At 44.0% G+C, this 16,440-nt stretch overlaps 3 non-coding genes across 3 annotated transcripts; 2 read left to right on the forward strand and 1 right to left on the reverse strand.

Annotated features, from left to right (window-relative positions):
- Positions 1–884: 884 nt before the first annotated feature.
- trnae-uuc (transfer RNA glutamic acid (anticodon UUC)) lies at positions 885–956 on the forward strand. Its single transcript has one exon. It is a non-coding gene; the product is annotated as a tRNA-Glu (tRNA).
- A 4,117-nt stretch (positions 957–5,073) lies between these two features.
- On the reverse strand, positions 5,074–5,145 carry trnag-ucc (transfer RNA glycine (anticodon UCC)). Its single transcript has one exon. It is a non-coding gene; the product is annotated as a tRNA-Gly (tRNA).
- Positions 5,146–13,152: 8,007 nt separating this feature from the next.
- LOC138234123 (U4 spliceosomal RNA) lies at positions 13,153–13,294 on the forward strand. Its single transcript, XR_011187818.1, has one exon. It is a non-coding gene; the product is annotated as a U4 spliceosomal RNA (small nuclear RNA).
- The last annotated feature ends 3,146 nt before the right edge of the window (positions 13,295–16,440 follow it).

Raw genomic sequence — 16,440 nt, forward strand, 5'->3', positions numbered from 1 at the left:
ACGTGAAAGGTCCCTGGTTCGAGACCGGGCGGAAACAGCCTCGTTTTGCACGCTCCTGTACTTCACAGAGGTATTGAGCGACCGGTCATTTGTTCCCAATGTATTTCCGGTGCCTTCATGCACTCTTGTACCAAACGCACGTTCCTTCTGTATGCGGAGCCGATCATTTGCAATTGGGCTGTGCCGACAGATCAGGACGAGCTCTGTCGGCTCAAAAGCAGCGCAGGACCTGCAAGAACAACAGAAAGATTAGCATCCAGCGGGGGCTTCTTAGTGAGCCCAAGATCTCATCAAGAATCGGCTCCAGCAACAGGGCTGGGCGCATTGTTCCATTCTCTAACAACTCTCGGTGTAAACAAGTCCCTCCTGGTCTCTGCTTGAATTGCACTTTCCTGCGTTTGCTTTGGTGTAACTGGCTTCCCCTGCATGGGCGAATGTGAAGAAGATCCTTAGTAAGTCATTGAAGAAACCCGAGAAGAGGTCGGAGTGGTCCCTGTCGTTCATCAACGATCCAGTCAGGCAGTACTCCTCTGTAAAGCGCCGTTCGTTCACATCAATTGGCTTTTTTTTGCTTTCACTCGTGCAAGTAGTAAAAGCAGACGCCCCTATTCTGCTGTGACCCGGATTCGAACCGGGGTTGTTGCGGCCACAACGCAAAGTACTGACCACTATAGGATCACGGCGAGTTACCGATACACACGGGGCAGGGCGGAAAAGGCTGTGCTCTCTTCGTGTGACATAATTCGGGAAAGTCCTGACGTTGCATTTCAACTGAGCCCCAGTATACATCGACCCTTCGACACTCTGAGTGACAACTCTCTTGCGTGTTTTCTCATATTTATGTAGTTTGCTTGCATGATGCCCGGAACAGCAGGGTTGCGCACTCCCATATGGTCTAGCGGTTAGGATTCCTGGTTTTCACCCAGACGGCCCGTGTTCGACTCCCGGTATGGGAACGTGTCAATTTTGCCTCCTGCTTTCCAAAAGATCAGCACTGTGTACGAAGGAGCCGCATTAAAACTACTCAACGTGCAAATCGTGCGAGAAGAGGGGGCGCTTGTTTCCAGCCGAAACTTCTCGCGTGTGAGACGAGCTGACCATCGCTGCAGGAGGTGGGAGGGTCACTCTGGTAGACAGGGCTGACCTTCGGCAATAGGATTTATACTCTCCAAGATGATATTTGCACTTTCTGGAGAGGCGATTTTCTCCACTTCAGTAGCCCGATTTCGTCGATTGCGTGGAGAGGGCTGTAGAATGTGGCGCCGTCTTTCCTGCTCCGTCCATGACAGGCGTGCTGGTCTCTGGAGAGAGAGCACGGTCCATCAGCGCACCCCAATAAAGGCACTGGAAGCAGCTGAATCGCATTGGCGAAGCTCAGCGCTGGGCCGCTGGGCACATCTGACCACAGTTTCCGTAGTGTAGTGTTTATCACGTTCGCCTCACACGCGAAAGGTCCCCGGATCGAAACCGGGCGGAAACAGACCAGACTTCTTCTGTCGCCACGCACAAAAGGGGATTGGGGATTCGCCTAGCGCTGTGATCGAACAGACCCACTCACCTCTTAGTGTGGCGGGATCTGCACAGTGCATGTCGCAGCGCATCCTGCTTTCACTTCAATGCGCGTCCTGATGTACCCCGGTCTCCCGCGTGACAGGTGGGGACAGGTGACAGGTCCACGTGACAGGTCCTATACTAACGAGGAAGACATCTCTCTCTCCGACCCCCGGCATCGTGTCCCGACCCACCGTGCTGGAAGCCGACTCGTGCTGTGATTCCTTTACGGAGCAGAAATGACAACCGAGGAGCCGAGAGATCATTTCAGCATTTCGCGTCTGAACGGAAAACACAAACGACCAACTCAGAATGATTTGCCTTTGACGCTTATCAAAGCGTTTTTTGTGCATCGAACAGACCCACTCACCTCTTAGTGTGGCGGGATCTGCACAGTGCATGTCGCAGCGCTCCCTGCTTTCACTTCAATGTGCTTCCTGATGTCGAGTCGTGTGCCGTGCGGAGGCTCTGAAAGCGAGAGCAATGAAAAGGTGCACGACGTTGTGTTAGAAAACAGAGAAGTGAAAGGCAGTCCTTTCTCTAAGGAGGTAAAAGAAAAGCTACTCCCCGTCAGGGAATCGAACCCTGGTCTCCAGGGTCTCCTGGTCAGCAGGTAAGGTTAGATGTCATGTTCTATGATCATTTCTTTCAGCATTAGGGACTAAATATACTAAACGTATGATGCTAAAATGTTATTTTCACATATATTAATGTAATAAATGATTGCTTATGCTTTATAAATAAATCTAATTAAAATAAAAGCTTAAGTTTTGTATTTATCTTGTCCCATAGAACATGATTTTCTTTGTATTTCAAGCCCACAAAGTGTCCTTTGATCTCTATTCTGTGGTAATCCATGATGACCCCGTTCTTCAGGTGATTCATCATGTCCTCCCTCGCCTGTTGAGAGGCCACCTGATCTCTTCTGCCGTGGCGTGCTTCATACACGCCCTCTTGAAGTGAGCAGGAAGCTGATCAAAAGTATTCAGGCACATCTTGCACACCAGGGGAATCCTCGCGGGTTTCCTTTGAAAATAAATAATACCATCTGTGTATAGAAACAAGCTAAGACTGATTTCTTAAATTATCCTTAAAATTCTCTCTCATAGTTTGAGCATAATGATTTTATTGCATTTATATAAGAATTGCTCATTGCTCCTTAATAAATAATGGTCTCAGTCACAGACTTTCCAATAGAAGCCATTGTGGAGTTCAGCAACTGCAGGTCCAAGAAGTGGGGAAGGAATTTTAAAAGAGAAATTGAATTACAATACAGAAGGAATGGCTGAGGGTTCACTGAAATGTATAAATATACAAATTCCAAAGACTGAGTCCATATAGAAACAACTACTTTTCATTTTCAGTATAAGAAAAAAAAAACTATCTTCCAAAGCATCATAAAATTGTCCCTTCTTCCAGACCCTACTTCTCTCTTGTAGTAGTACAGCAGACCTTTCCAGGTGAGCAGATCACAGAGTCCGAAATGAGCTTCCTCCATCAAGCAAAGTACCTGAACATGACTCTGTCTTCATAAAAGCGCCCCTGTAATAAAGAAATTAAATCCAAAATCAAGAGGGCAGTTGCCTACTGAAATACAAGAAGTCATCAATTTTAACCTAGCAACACATTAAAGGCTGCATCTATACAAGTGCGATTCTAGAAATGCTCACCAGATTACGTTTTAAGAAGGAACTGCGCCACAGGTTCCGCCGAGATCTTAAATCGGATGGCAGGATTCAGAGTCCGGAGTGTGGACTGATGGCGAACGGAGGGTCCACATACTGTGGATCCCTCAGTGATCTTCCGCGTATTCAAACCGCCAGCGTGTGACTCCCCTGTCCCTGTGACCTCATTGCTCTGCTCTCTCCTCTGTGCAGCCGAGCCCGACTCACGGTAAAGTGAAAAAAAAGATGCCCTCAACGTGAGATTTACTCTGGAGCGAGGATAGATGTTACCTTTTTATCATTTAACAGGATGTATGTGATGTGGCGACTAGGTTCAATTTTGTATCCTCTTTAAAAGATTAAGGACTGGGGTGAGCGTGATTTACCACCCTTTCAGCTAAGAACCCGACTTGCGCACCGTTTAAGCTGCATAGACTCGGTCGTTTAACTCTTCTCCGTTAGCAGGGTTAAGGTTAAAGAAAAAAATATAGCTGACTCCTTTTTTTTGCCAGCTGCTAGCGCTGATTAGCAAGGCTTGTATTTCATGTTTTGCAAGTTGCATCCATTTTAAGAAAAACAAGTCGCGTTAAAGACAGGAAATGAATACTTGCATTTAATTAAGTCTAGCCGTAGGCGGGGATCTCCTGTTTACTAGACAGGCGCTTTAACCAACTAAGCCACGGGGCCCCAGGAGTGTTGTCCTTTTGCAGCCACTTGGACACACCACTCAGACACATCTGCATTCGGTGTGTGCTCCGCCTGCTCGCTGAGCAAGTTGCCACCTTTACATACAATAGCAACATCGACACCAAGAGAAAGGATGACAAATGGCTTTTATCTGGAACTTTTCATGTCCAAGGAGCTCAATGTGCTTTCTGTGTAAACAGGGCCACTGAACTCCACACTGGCCACTGAACCACAGCAGTGGCTTGCTGGCTTGACATCTCCCAAGGAAAATGTTGAAATCACATGTGGAACAGGAAAATGACCCTCGAGTATGTGGGGAAAAAAAGAAAAAGATCATCTGGAGCGCGCCAACCCATGTCCGGACAGCCCAGTTTCGTCGACAAGGTGGCTGAGTGGTTAAGGTGATGGACTGCTAATCCATTGTGCTCTGCAGGCATGGGTTCGAATCCCATTCTCATCGCTCTCCATCTCTGACACGTGTGCCTGTTCGACATCGGCCCTCCTGTTGTTTGCTCCGGTGCTAGAGCCGTACATTTTCTAGCAGTGGCTGAACATGGTATAGTAGGCCAACGTCGGTATCGAGCAGTGACAGTAACAGTACTTACTGCGCCCCATAAGAAATCGTTTGTCCCTGTTCAAAAGAGATTGTGCGATGTCCTGCGGCGTTCGTAAAGCAAACCTTTGACAGTTTGAAAAGAGGAATTTATTCTGCTTCCTGTGCGTGCAGTAGTTACAAAGTTGAACGTCTTTACACGATCTGCTGCAGTTTTCAGTGGGCGGGCTTTGTCAGATGGCTTGAAAAAACGCACTGTGTTTCGGCTCGGGAAACATCATGAGCAGTGTCCTGCATGTTTTCTGTGTATAGCTGTCTTTTAACGCATACAGAATTCATTCGAAATCATTGATTTCTCCAATTAACAAGGGTCCCTTTTTGAACCTGCGAGAAGCATTCTTTCAATGTAACAGATTTACTCCGGGGAAAGCCAGCACGACATTGAGAGTAGCTCAAGCTTTCAGCACCCGTATCGGACTGCGTGTATGCAGACACCGCTCAGAATCCCCTGTAAGATTCTCCCTCAATTCCGTTTTTCAGTGCTTTAGCTCTTTCAAAAGGCTTTGCTTTGCTAGTCACAATCCAAGGCTCATGACAGCATTTGAAAACATTCGCCACTGCATTGGCCGGGAATCGAACCCGGGTCAACTGCTTGGAAGGCAGCTATGCTCACCACTATACCACCAACGCACACCCACAGGAAGCCTGCAGGACACCACCAGAGAATGCTTTTTTTAATTTTTTTTTATTAAACATAGAATTTACAAATGCAAATACAACAAGAGGATCAGAGTCATGTACAAGAGAAAAAAAACGCAGCAGAAAAAAGCATTTAACTACCAGAGGTAATTAAGTAATTATGTGATCAAATTGTATATTTTACACGTATCATATTTTCCTTGCTTTAATATTTCTCAATTATTTATAAACTTTAGTTTCAACATGCATGCGTTTCCTGTAAAAAATAAAACTCAGCACACAGTTTTTCTTTTAACAACATTTCGAGTACCTCTGGCATTCATGAAAAAGACATACACAAAAGCAAATAACTAACTCTAAGACTGTCTAAACTATTGAGTTTTTCAAAGAACCATGAAGAAAGATGTGAAGACGGGGGTTTGAATTTAATCCTTTCTGTAGGGGGTTTAGACTTCTAAGTCACAAGCTGGGGTTTATGGCAGGAAAGGGGGTTAACTGATAAGGATTGCAGATGCAAGCTAGGAACCCCCCTGGGTGTAATGTTAAACTGACCATTTGCCCAGAACATCGTAAACTGGCCAAATACCATGAACCCCCCTCTTTACCATCAGACCGAGTGACGTCAGAAACGGAGAAGAAAACACTATATAACCCAAAAGTTTGTAACAGTACGTGGAACAATACTTCGGTTTTGTTGTTTCTTGCGGGAAACAAGACTTCGGCTTTATTGTTCCTTGCATGCAATAAACTCATCTGTTTTACTTCATCTCGGGATCAAGAACCTTATTTCTTCTGTTACAACAAATTTGGCGTAGTCGGCGGATGCTCCAGAAGGCGCAGAACTTCCCATCGGCAGGAGAGACGGTCAGCGCGCACATAACTAAGAGGTAAGGACTCCTCTTTTATTTAAAAGTCCCGACTCTCTCTGACCGATTGGGAAATCTCTGCTCCCTGCGAGAATCGCCCGAGATGACGGAGTAAACGTGAGTTTCTGAATTCCTCTGGCCCGGGGAAGGCACCGGTGTATGTAATGGGTTGGTTGCTGTAAGCCCAGAATTTGGTCTGGCAGGGGTTCCGCGGTATTGTGTACAGGCGTTCGAAGCTGGTGTATGCCTTAATTGCGCGTGGAGTTTTTAACGGGTTTTGGACCCTTACCGTGAAGTTCAGGACTGGTGTGGGTCTTAATTGCACCCGGAGTTCTGAAGGTCAGAACTGGTTTGGGTCTTAATTGCACCCGGAGTTCTGAGGCTCAGAATCGGTGTGGGCCTTAATTGCGCCCGGGGTTCTAGAGCAAGTGGTGCATTAAATGCACGTAGTTCAGGACTGGTGTGGGTCTTAATTGCACCCGGAGTTCTGAAGGTCAGAACTGGTTTGGGTCTTAATTGCACCCGGAGTTCTGAGGCTCAGAATCGGTGTGGGCCTTAATTGCGCCCGGGGTTCTAGAGCAAGTGGTGCATTAAATGCACGTAGTTCAGGACTGGTGTGGGTCTTAATTGCACCCGGAGTTCTGAAGGTCAGAACTGGTTTGGGTCTTAATTGCACCCGGAGTTCTGTGGCTCGGGATCGGTGTGGGCCTTAATTGCGCCCGGGGTTCTGGAGCTGAGTGGTGCATTAAATGCACGTATAATCCAGGATTGGTGTGGGCTTTAATTACGCCCGGGGTCCTGAGATTAGCTACGCCTTGATCGTGCACAGATTGGAGTGGCGTGGTTTCTGGCGTGGCGTGGTTTTTTTTTTTGTTTTAAAGGAAACAGGAGTAGAAGAGATATATGTATGTATGTTTTTGGTGTTTTCCTTGTTTGTGAAATACATATACACACGCACGACACTAACATAAACACACCTCATAATAAAGAGCAAAGCATTAAGTAGCAGGATTTAAAGGACGTTGAGACCCGAGAATCGCCCTGATTGAGCTCAGTGCGTAAGTCCACCCCGGGGCAAAAGCAGCGATGCTGGCGTTCTGGGGATGGTGAATTACTGATCAAGAAAGGGGGTTTTCGAGGTCTCGTTTCTTACCTGTGAACAGTGCGGTGTAAGTCCTCTCTAAAGTCTCGGAGAGGCATTTAGATCTGGAGGTAACAGACGCCCTTGGCTGAATGAGTGCAGTAATGCACAGGTTTTTCCAAGTGAAAACATCCCCCTACTGAATGAGCTGTTACCTCACACACGACAAAAGTAAATCTTAAAGAGACCGAACATGTGCGCTAACTGATGGTTTGAGAAAGTGGTGGAAGGGTCCGTTTAAATATCGGAAAAGTGTAAGTTGACGGAAAAGAAGGAGAAAAATATGGAAAAAGCTGAGTTTGTCAGAGGGAATTTGGGGGCGAAGACGCCTGTAAAGAAAGCATATATGAGTATTGATTGGCAAAAGCACAAGCATGTAGCTCCCACCCTGGTGCACGGCCGGCACCAGTGGTGGCAGATACATGAGAAAAAAAAAAAAGAAATTGGGATGTGACTTAAAAGTGTGTTTACGGGGAAAACAAAAACCCGGAAGAAAAGATATTTTAATCGCTACGAAAGAGTATAGAAAAAAAGCTAAAAGAGGCAGTACAGGAGAATGAGAAACTAAAGAAGGAATTAACTCCTGGTCACGCTGCACTGGTTAATGTGCTGCAGCCAGCGACTAAGTTATATCCTGCTCTCCCACAGGGGAACAAACAGGCAGGAAACGAAAATAATTGGGATCAATTCCCTCAGTGGCCATATGGAGAAGGGGGGTCTGATTGGGATAACACTTGGTATGAGTGTGATAAAGACGGATCAGGGTCTCCCCTGTTAGAGGGAGGGCGCCCGCAGATCTGTACTCTCACTCGAAGTGGGAAAGGACTTGATGTAGCAGGGGCTGGCGCCGTTGATGACAGTGCCACTCTAACACTGTCTCGCACCCCGTCGAGGGGGTCTGCAATCGCACCTACCTTCCCTGATTTCCCCCATACGATCAAATCCAAAACCGTAAGATATTGACCGGTGGGCTAAAGTACCGCACCCGAAATTAGAAATGCAGCGAACCTGGAGTGCGCTTCAGGAATTAAAAGGATTCATGTAGAAGTAAAACAAGAATACAGCACATTGTATTACGAAGAGAAAAATATATTCTCGATGTGTATGTGTGTTTTATGAATTTGTGTGCCGGCATGTATGTGTGTAACTGTGAGTTTTGGTATACTAAATGACGGTGTGAGTGTGTTTAGCCAGCGGGACTGGCTAGAGACGTAACTAAAGAGACTTGACGAAAATCAACTTAAGGAGATTGGAAAATATAAGAGCGTCTGAAACGTATAAGTACAGTGCAGGTGGACGTAAAAGTAGTTAAACAGTTTTTGTATTATTATAAATTATTATAAATTGTAATTTATACAATTAGTTGCAATAATGGAAACAATTTGGTTTTATTCGAATGTCTCGAAACCAGACATGCTGAAACGGTGTAGGTTTAGAATCGAGACTGGGGAGAATAACGTCTTGTGAGAAAATCTGTTTACCTAACGATTAGATCCTGTAAATCCCTTGTAGCCTCCCTAAGTCTGTCCCAGTCCAGTGGATAAAAATGTACTGTTAATGGAGTGTTGGTTTCTCTGTTAGGGGATACTGGAGCACTACTGTCCTGCTTGTTTCACTCCTCTGTTCAACAGTGTACTATAGAGCAATGTATATGGGAAGATGGCAGGAGGCCACAGGAGTATTGGGACAGCAAGTTTTACTTGCCGAGTACCAGATTTTAATGGGTGGTTTTATTCCAGATCTATTGGGTTGGAATATTATGCATTACAAAGAATGACTATGCAGAACAGGGTATCACGTGGCTTCAACTGGCTGTGATCACTCAGTATGTTGATGGTATTCTGAGTGCTTCCCCTGACGAGGAAACCCACAAGTCTGAGTTGCTTCAGCTTTAGAGTGTCTAATAGAAGCAGTTATGATAAGGCCCTTTTGTGTCTAGCATTGTGAAATTTTAACAGGGCCTGGGTGCAATGTTTTTTACAGGGTGAGCACAACTCTTAACAGATCTGCTTAAGGGGGGAGTGCAGTACAAGGACAAGATTGCCTTGGTTCCCGCAGCAAAAGCCGCCTTTAATAATTTGAATCAAGTTCTCTTACAGGTGCTGAGACTGGGGTTTCCTCAGATGGATCAACCATTCCTTTGTATTATTGCAAGTTGCTGACAGAGGCCACACAAGGAGCCCGCGAGCAGGTCCTGGAGGCGTGGGGACCACCACCTGAAGGAGGGCACGACCTCATCCCAGGAGAGTGGGTGTGGATCAGGAAATTTCCTTCACAGGTTCTCCAGCCCAGGTGGGACGGACCCTACCAGATCCTGTTGACAACCGAGTCTGCGGTTCGAGTGGAAGGAAAAGATCGCTGGATCCACGCGCCACACTGCCGACGAGCCTCATCCCCATTTACAGACTCAGAATGAAATCATTTCTGTTTATAACAATAATTGTTGCTGTAGGACTATGTTCCGCAGGAATTAATGATCATCTCTCCCACAAAGGAGAACATGGAATTAATTCCTTTTTAGGCCTCTCCTATCCTAGCTAAGAAAACCAACCAAAGTGCCTGCTGGGTGTGTGCCGCATTACCCAAATATGTACAGGGAGGACTTCCTATGGGAGCCATTCCTTGGCGTCGCGAGGAAGTCATAGGCATGATCATTTGGAGGGATAATTTAGGAAATTTTAATATGACAAACTATGGGGGTTGCCATAACACGACTTTAACCTGCACAACATTACAATATCTACAGGAGCGAGGCTTAGAGCCCACGAGTTTCAGAGGCTCTTACGCTCCTAAATATAACAGAAGCCATACACCACCATACCTGACTCTAAATAAGGAACGTGAGGGAAACATATGTTTTCAGCACACTAATGGTCTGCACTTGGTTGGATGGAGTCGTTGCAACCTTACCATCGCTGCAAATATATCCACCTCTACCTTCCAAATTCCAGGATGGGATCGGCACACCCCACAATTCGGTATAAGTTTCTTATTTTCAGAGGCATGGGGAGCGCCAAACGGAACATATTTCATTTGTGGAAAACGAGCCTACCCATGGTTGCCAGCCCAGTGGTCTGGCTCATGTTATTTAGGATATGTGGTTCCTCATATCCGTGTTCAAATCCACAGCCCCTTCGGACCTAACCACAGACCACAAAGAAAATTGGCTGATTGGGAATATTATTTAGGTATAATATTTCCACAAGCCGGCATGAACTTTCTGAGTCGAGAGTTAATTCAAATGGCCTCGACTTTAGAAGAATTAGCAAATTCTACCTCATCTAGTCTGAAGGCTGTTAATGATGAAATGGTAGCCCTCAGAACAGTGGCCATGCAGAACCGACTAGCTTTAGATTATGTACTGGCGGCCCAAGGAGGAACTTGTGCAGTAATTGGCACTGAATGCTGCACATATATTCCTGAAAATTCTGAGCACATCTCAGATCTGGCCCAACACATTTACAATGAGGGACAGAAATTTCAGTATGGGTAAAGTCTGTGTTTGGGGCCTGGGGTGGAACCTTTTTATAGTGTTTATCCGTAGGAGTAGTATTGTTTATATGTATAATTGTAATCATCACATTCACAAAAAAATGTATCACATCTTGCTATAACCGTGGAACGTACAATGACATGGCAATACATACCTGTTCGCCAAGAAAGGAAAGATCTGCCCTGACATTGTATTTATAAAAATAGGCTACACTGACGTATGCCATATTTTATAAGGGGGGAATGAAGAAAGATGTGAAGACGGGGGTTTGAATTTAATCCTTTCTGTAGGGGGTTTAGACTTCTAAGTCACAAGCTGGGGTTTATGGCAGGAAAGGGGGTTAACTGATAAGGATTGCAGATGCAAGCTAGGAACCCCCCTGGGTGTAATGTTAAACTGACCATTTGCCCAGAACATCGTAAACTGGCCAAATACCATGAACCCCCCTCTTTACCATCAGACCGAGTGACGTCAGAAACGGAGAAGAAAACACTATATAACCCAAAAGTTTGTAACAGTACGTGGAACAATACTTCGGTTTTGTTGTTTCTTGCGGGAAACAAGACTTCGGCTTTATTGTTCCTTGCATGCAATAAACTCATCTGTTTTACTTCATCTCGGGATCAAGAACCTTATTTCTTCTGTTACAACAACCAGAACTATAACAGTCCTTAACACTTAACTACACCATTCCAAACTAACACTAAAGAAACACTAGTATATACTGGTATAACAAATATAACCAAACATAATCATTAACTGAGCAGTCACTGGGAGCAAATCTCCTTCCCATCCACAAAGGCCCTCGCTCCCACAAAGTAGGCTCTCCTCCCCTCTCTTCTGGCAGCTTCAACCTGGGGCCACAGCTGGTTCCTGGTACTCCTGTCCGCGGCAGACAGGTCCTCTGCAAACCTCAGTTTGTTCCCATTCAAATACTCATTCTCCCTCGCCGCTCGCCACAGCATGTCCCTCGCCGTCCTCTTGGTGAACTGTATTATAATCGATCTGGGGCGCACTTGCCCAGACATGTTCGCTCTCCCGAGCCTGTGAACAAAGTCAATGGCCGATATTACGTCCTCCTGGTCCGGCAGGGTCCTTTTACAGATACCCTTCACTGTTGCAACAAGGTCCTTATCACGTTCCTCTTTAACTCCAAATAATTTTAAATTCCATCATCGACGGTATCTATCTACATCGTTCACTTTCAATTCAAGTTCTTTAATATGCTTTTCTTGTTTGGTATTTACTTGTTTAAGAACTTTTACTTCACTCTTTAAGTCTTCAACCTCTTTAAACACACAGTCCATGGACTTTTTAAGACTTTCGATTGCGACTGTATTAGATCAAATCATTTCCTTCAGCTCACCCATGCTCTGTGCCATCATGTTGAAGATGTTGGTCTGGAGCTCCTCCAGCGTCAGGTCGCCCCTTCCTCTCTTGGCTGCCGGGGTTTTCACAGGTGTGCTGGGCAGGGACTCCGGCTCTTCCTCTGGCAGCTGAGTCTCACTTGGGCTGCGAACGCTCGCGTACGAGCGCATCTCCAGCACTCTTTCCACGTCCCCTCCAGCTGCTTCACTTTTCCCTTTAGTTGCCATCAATTTTCTTGTAGTGCTATACATATACGATTGAGGTTTCTTAGACTTCTCCTTCGAAGACCCAGCACTCTCTTTTCTTTTCCCAGTGTTACTCATATCGAAATTCTTAAACCTAAAAAAAAACGTTTTTTTTTCTTTCAATTATAACTGAAGTTTAAACAAGTAGTGTTAAGTCCTTATTTTTCTGTAGTCAAAAAAAGCAAAAATTAACATTCAGGTCATGAAAAACTCAAAAAAAATCCTCAACCACTAAACTTTACCTCCCACCTGAGCGCCATCTTGAACGCCCCTACCACCAGAGAATGCTCACGATTTCGGAAGCTGTCTCCGGGACGTGCTGATTCCACACATCCTGAATAAATCATGATATTGTTAGTTGCTGTAGCTAGACGTTCAAATGAGTTTCATGGCCAGATGGACTGTTTCCTCCAGCGGTATAGTATTGCAGTGAGACAGCACGATGCCTGCAAGACTATGTCACGCTAAACGCCACAGATTGTGTTTGTCCGTTCATGTCAGTCATCCTGCAGCCACGGGAAGTGGGACACAAACATGCCGCAATGCTTTCAAGACATTAGGATTTGTTTGTGCAACATCCGAGAAGAGTACTTGTGGCTTGAATGTGAACTGTACGTGCCCGCCCCCTTTCCTCTGTAGTGCATGAGTTCCTCCCGGCATGCCCTTCGTCATTGTTCTGTCATCTTGTATTTAAAGGGTTGTATTTCTGCTGCTGAAAAGAATCAACGGGTTTCTTTGTTCCCAACGGAGCCCTTGTCTGTCATGAAATTCTTCAAAACCTCAAGCTAGAAGAAGACGACAAATATGAAGCGTTACAGCAACGACATGCCATGAGACGATTGATAACGATTTCCATAGGATCCCCGCGGTTGCCTGGCAACCGTCAGCTTTGCGCAGTGGCAGTATCGTAGCCTGTGAGGTTTAGCCGAGGCGGGATTATTGCTAGTTGAAAACTTTTCCCAATACCCCGCTTCCGCCGGTTTGCAATACAATCGGCAAAAGCAATTTTTGACAGTCTCGTTAGAGACTGAGCAAGGTGTTTAAAGACAGATTTGGTCATGGTGACATCATGGTAGAAAGAAGCGAGCTTGTTCCCAGTGGGCATTGATTCGTCGAATATACGTATATTTACGGTGAAATTACGGCTATACGTATATATACGTCGCCTCGAAGTATAATCAACGTCGAATTGCAACCGTAAAATTGACGACATTAACAAACGCATATATAACGTCGAAAACACATCTAACACAGTGCCTGAGGCTTTTTACTGTATGTATCGTGTGTGCCGCAACTAGGAGTATACGGCACTCTGCACAGTGTACGAAGTAAATTATTTTCGCAGCAATTAATTTACACGTGTATAATAAATATAGTAAATATAATAAATTAATTACTGCGAAAATAATTTACTTCGTACACTGTGCAGAGTGCCGTATACTCCTAGTTGCGGCACACAATCAATGCCCACAGCTTGGCATACAAGGGTTTTGCTGAGGGGGTCTTGCCACCTGCCTGAAAAAAAACAGTAAAATGTTTGAGTGCCTATAGAGTTTCTATTTTTATTTTCTTGACAAAAGTCCCCCATCAGTGCGCGGTGCCCGAGGAAAAATCTGTAGGGGGGCGTCTGAAATTCTGAGGGGGGAGTGATATTTCAGTTGAAACGGAGCTGTACGGTGCAGCTACCCAAATGAAATCTCGCAGCTATGCCGTTGATTAGTGCTTCATGATAGAAGATAACGACTAGCAATCTGGTATTTGCGATGAAGTTCAGTTTCACATTTTTCGTCACTCTCAAGGTTTGTATTGCCTGGAGCGAAAAGTACCATAAGCGTTCATTTTTGGAGCTACATGGACGTTCTGAATCGTTAAGAAAAAAATGTTGTAAAACCAACAGAAAGCACAGACTGCTATAACTAGTCCTAGTTATATAACGATTTTAAGTATAATGATAAACTACTGCAAGGAATCGGTCCACCTGAGCAAACAGGATCGTAATGTTGACACTCAATAATATGTGCAGTTCCTGGACGGATAGCCCTCCTGCCTATCAAACAGACTGAGTGACTGTTCGTGTCATTTAGTGTTGTCTGACCATTGACAAAGTACAACTATTTTTTTAGGGTGCAAATTAAGTTAGGTAAAACTTTTTGCCCAAAACTGAAGGGGCGACATTCCCCCCTCCCCCCGTGATGCCAGGCCTGTCCCCATCCTATTCCATAATGTCATTATATATAATACCATACAACAGTGACCGATCCTTACTTATTGCATGCGTTAAAATTGCACATCAGCTCATAGCAGCGATGTATTATCAATGTTAAATTTCAACCATAATATCGACAACATTAATAAACGCATACGTTGAGAAAATATCGAACCCAGCATATTTTCCGGTTATATACCACAATGCATTGCTAGTATTCGTTGGTCACCATTTTGGACACGTTTTTCAAACGTAAAAGTATATCCGAAAATATCTCAGCAATCCTCTTTTGACGAGTAAGTATGAACAATAATAATACTATCTGAATACATACAGATCTTTCTTAATATTATTTTGATTAAAATAGTATGTGAATAAGCAAAAAAATGGCACATAAAATAGTGTGAATGGGGAAGATGACACAAAATCGTTTTGCCGTTTCTCTTATTCTTATTCTATGTTGTACTTTCAAACTTTGGGTACTCTTTAATTAGGACAGACTTTATTGCTCAACTGCTATGATGCAAGCCAAATTTTATACATTTATTTCAGCTTTGAGCTTAGTAAACCGTTCATTTTTTAGATTATACTAAAGAAGATATTAATCATCATTTATTTGGGAAGTAATATTATATAATTTTCTCCTAGCTGCGGTGCTGAAGTCCCACCCTACATCAACAGAAAAAGAAATAAAGGAGCACGCAATGTGTTACTTGAAGAATGCATATGCAAGGCAGGGGGCCAGGAGATCTGGACTCTGAAAATAATAGGTTTTTGGTTCTAACTGTTAGGACAATTAGACAGGGTTTGCAAATAGTGGACAAAAATCGTCTTAACTTCCATTGCAATATTTTATATTTTATGTAATATTTTTTTCTTGGAAATATAGAAGTTGTACATTTTAAAATGTATATTTGAATCAAAATGTGGTTTTGAGTTAGTGTGTTAATGTAATTAGTTTTGTGTTTGTCATTACTATACTGTATATTGCCATGTTACCAGAATTTGTAGCTGAAGTTTAAGACTAGTTGTGTTTTTATGATTATTGCCCATATGTTGATTGTTGATTGATTGTATACAATGTATAATTTGAAATACATATGTTTCAGGTGTGAATGTGTATTTTCAGAATACATTTCTAAACCTAATCATTGGCTTGTTTTACTTGTTTCTACACCTATAAAATCTATCTTTGATGTATAATAGACCTCTACCCATATACGTATAATAGACCTCTAATGTTATCCGTATAATAGACCTCTAACCATATACGTATAATAGACCTCTAAAGTTATCCGGAACTCCAACCATATATGTATAATAGTCCTCTAAATTTATCCGTATAATAGAACTCCAACCATTTATGTATAATGAACGTCTAAATATAGACGTATAATTGACGTTTAACTTTAGACGTATATTAGAATTTCATTCTAGACGAATTGTAGACCACATTTAGACGTCTAAGATATGCGTTTAATAGACGTATATTATACGTCTTTTGCCCAATGGGTTACGTCTCAACAGAAACGCTCTTTAGCTCTTTCAGCGTTATGCAGAGAACATCGTCTGTCGAGATCACTTTTTAGTCAGCGCGAAACGCCGTGTGCTGTCAGTTTGATTTCATATTGCTCGTAGCGGCGCCCGGCTTTTGTCTGTCAAACGTTAGGTTGCGCTTCTTCATGCTGCATCGTCGGCATGAGTGGAGCTTTATAAACGTCTGTACTTACTGCGCCCCATAAGAAATCGTTTGTCCCCGTTCAAAAGAGATTGTGCGATGTCCTGCAGCAAACCTTTGACAGTTTGAAAAGAGGAATTTATTCTGCTTCCTGTGCGTGCAGTAGTTACAAAGTTGAACGCCTTTACACGATCTGCTGCAGTTTTCAGTGGGCGGGCTTTGTCAAATGGCTTGGAAAAACGCACTGTGTTTCGGCTCGGGAAACATCATGAGCAGTGTCCTGCATGTT

The sequence above is a fragment of the Lepisosteus oculatus genome, unplaced genomic scaffold (genome assembly GCF_040954835.1).
Source record: "Lepisosteus oculatus isolate fLepOcu1 unplaced genomic scaffold, fLepOcu1.hap2 HAP2_SCAFFOLD_74, whole genome shotgun sequence".
NCBI classification, from domain to species: domain Eukaryota; kingdom Metazoa; phylum Chordata; class Actinopteri; order Semionotiformes; family Lepisosteidae; genus Lepisosteus; species Lepisosteus oculatus.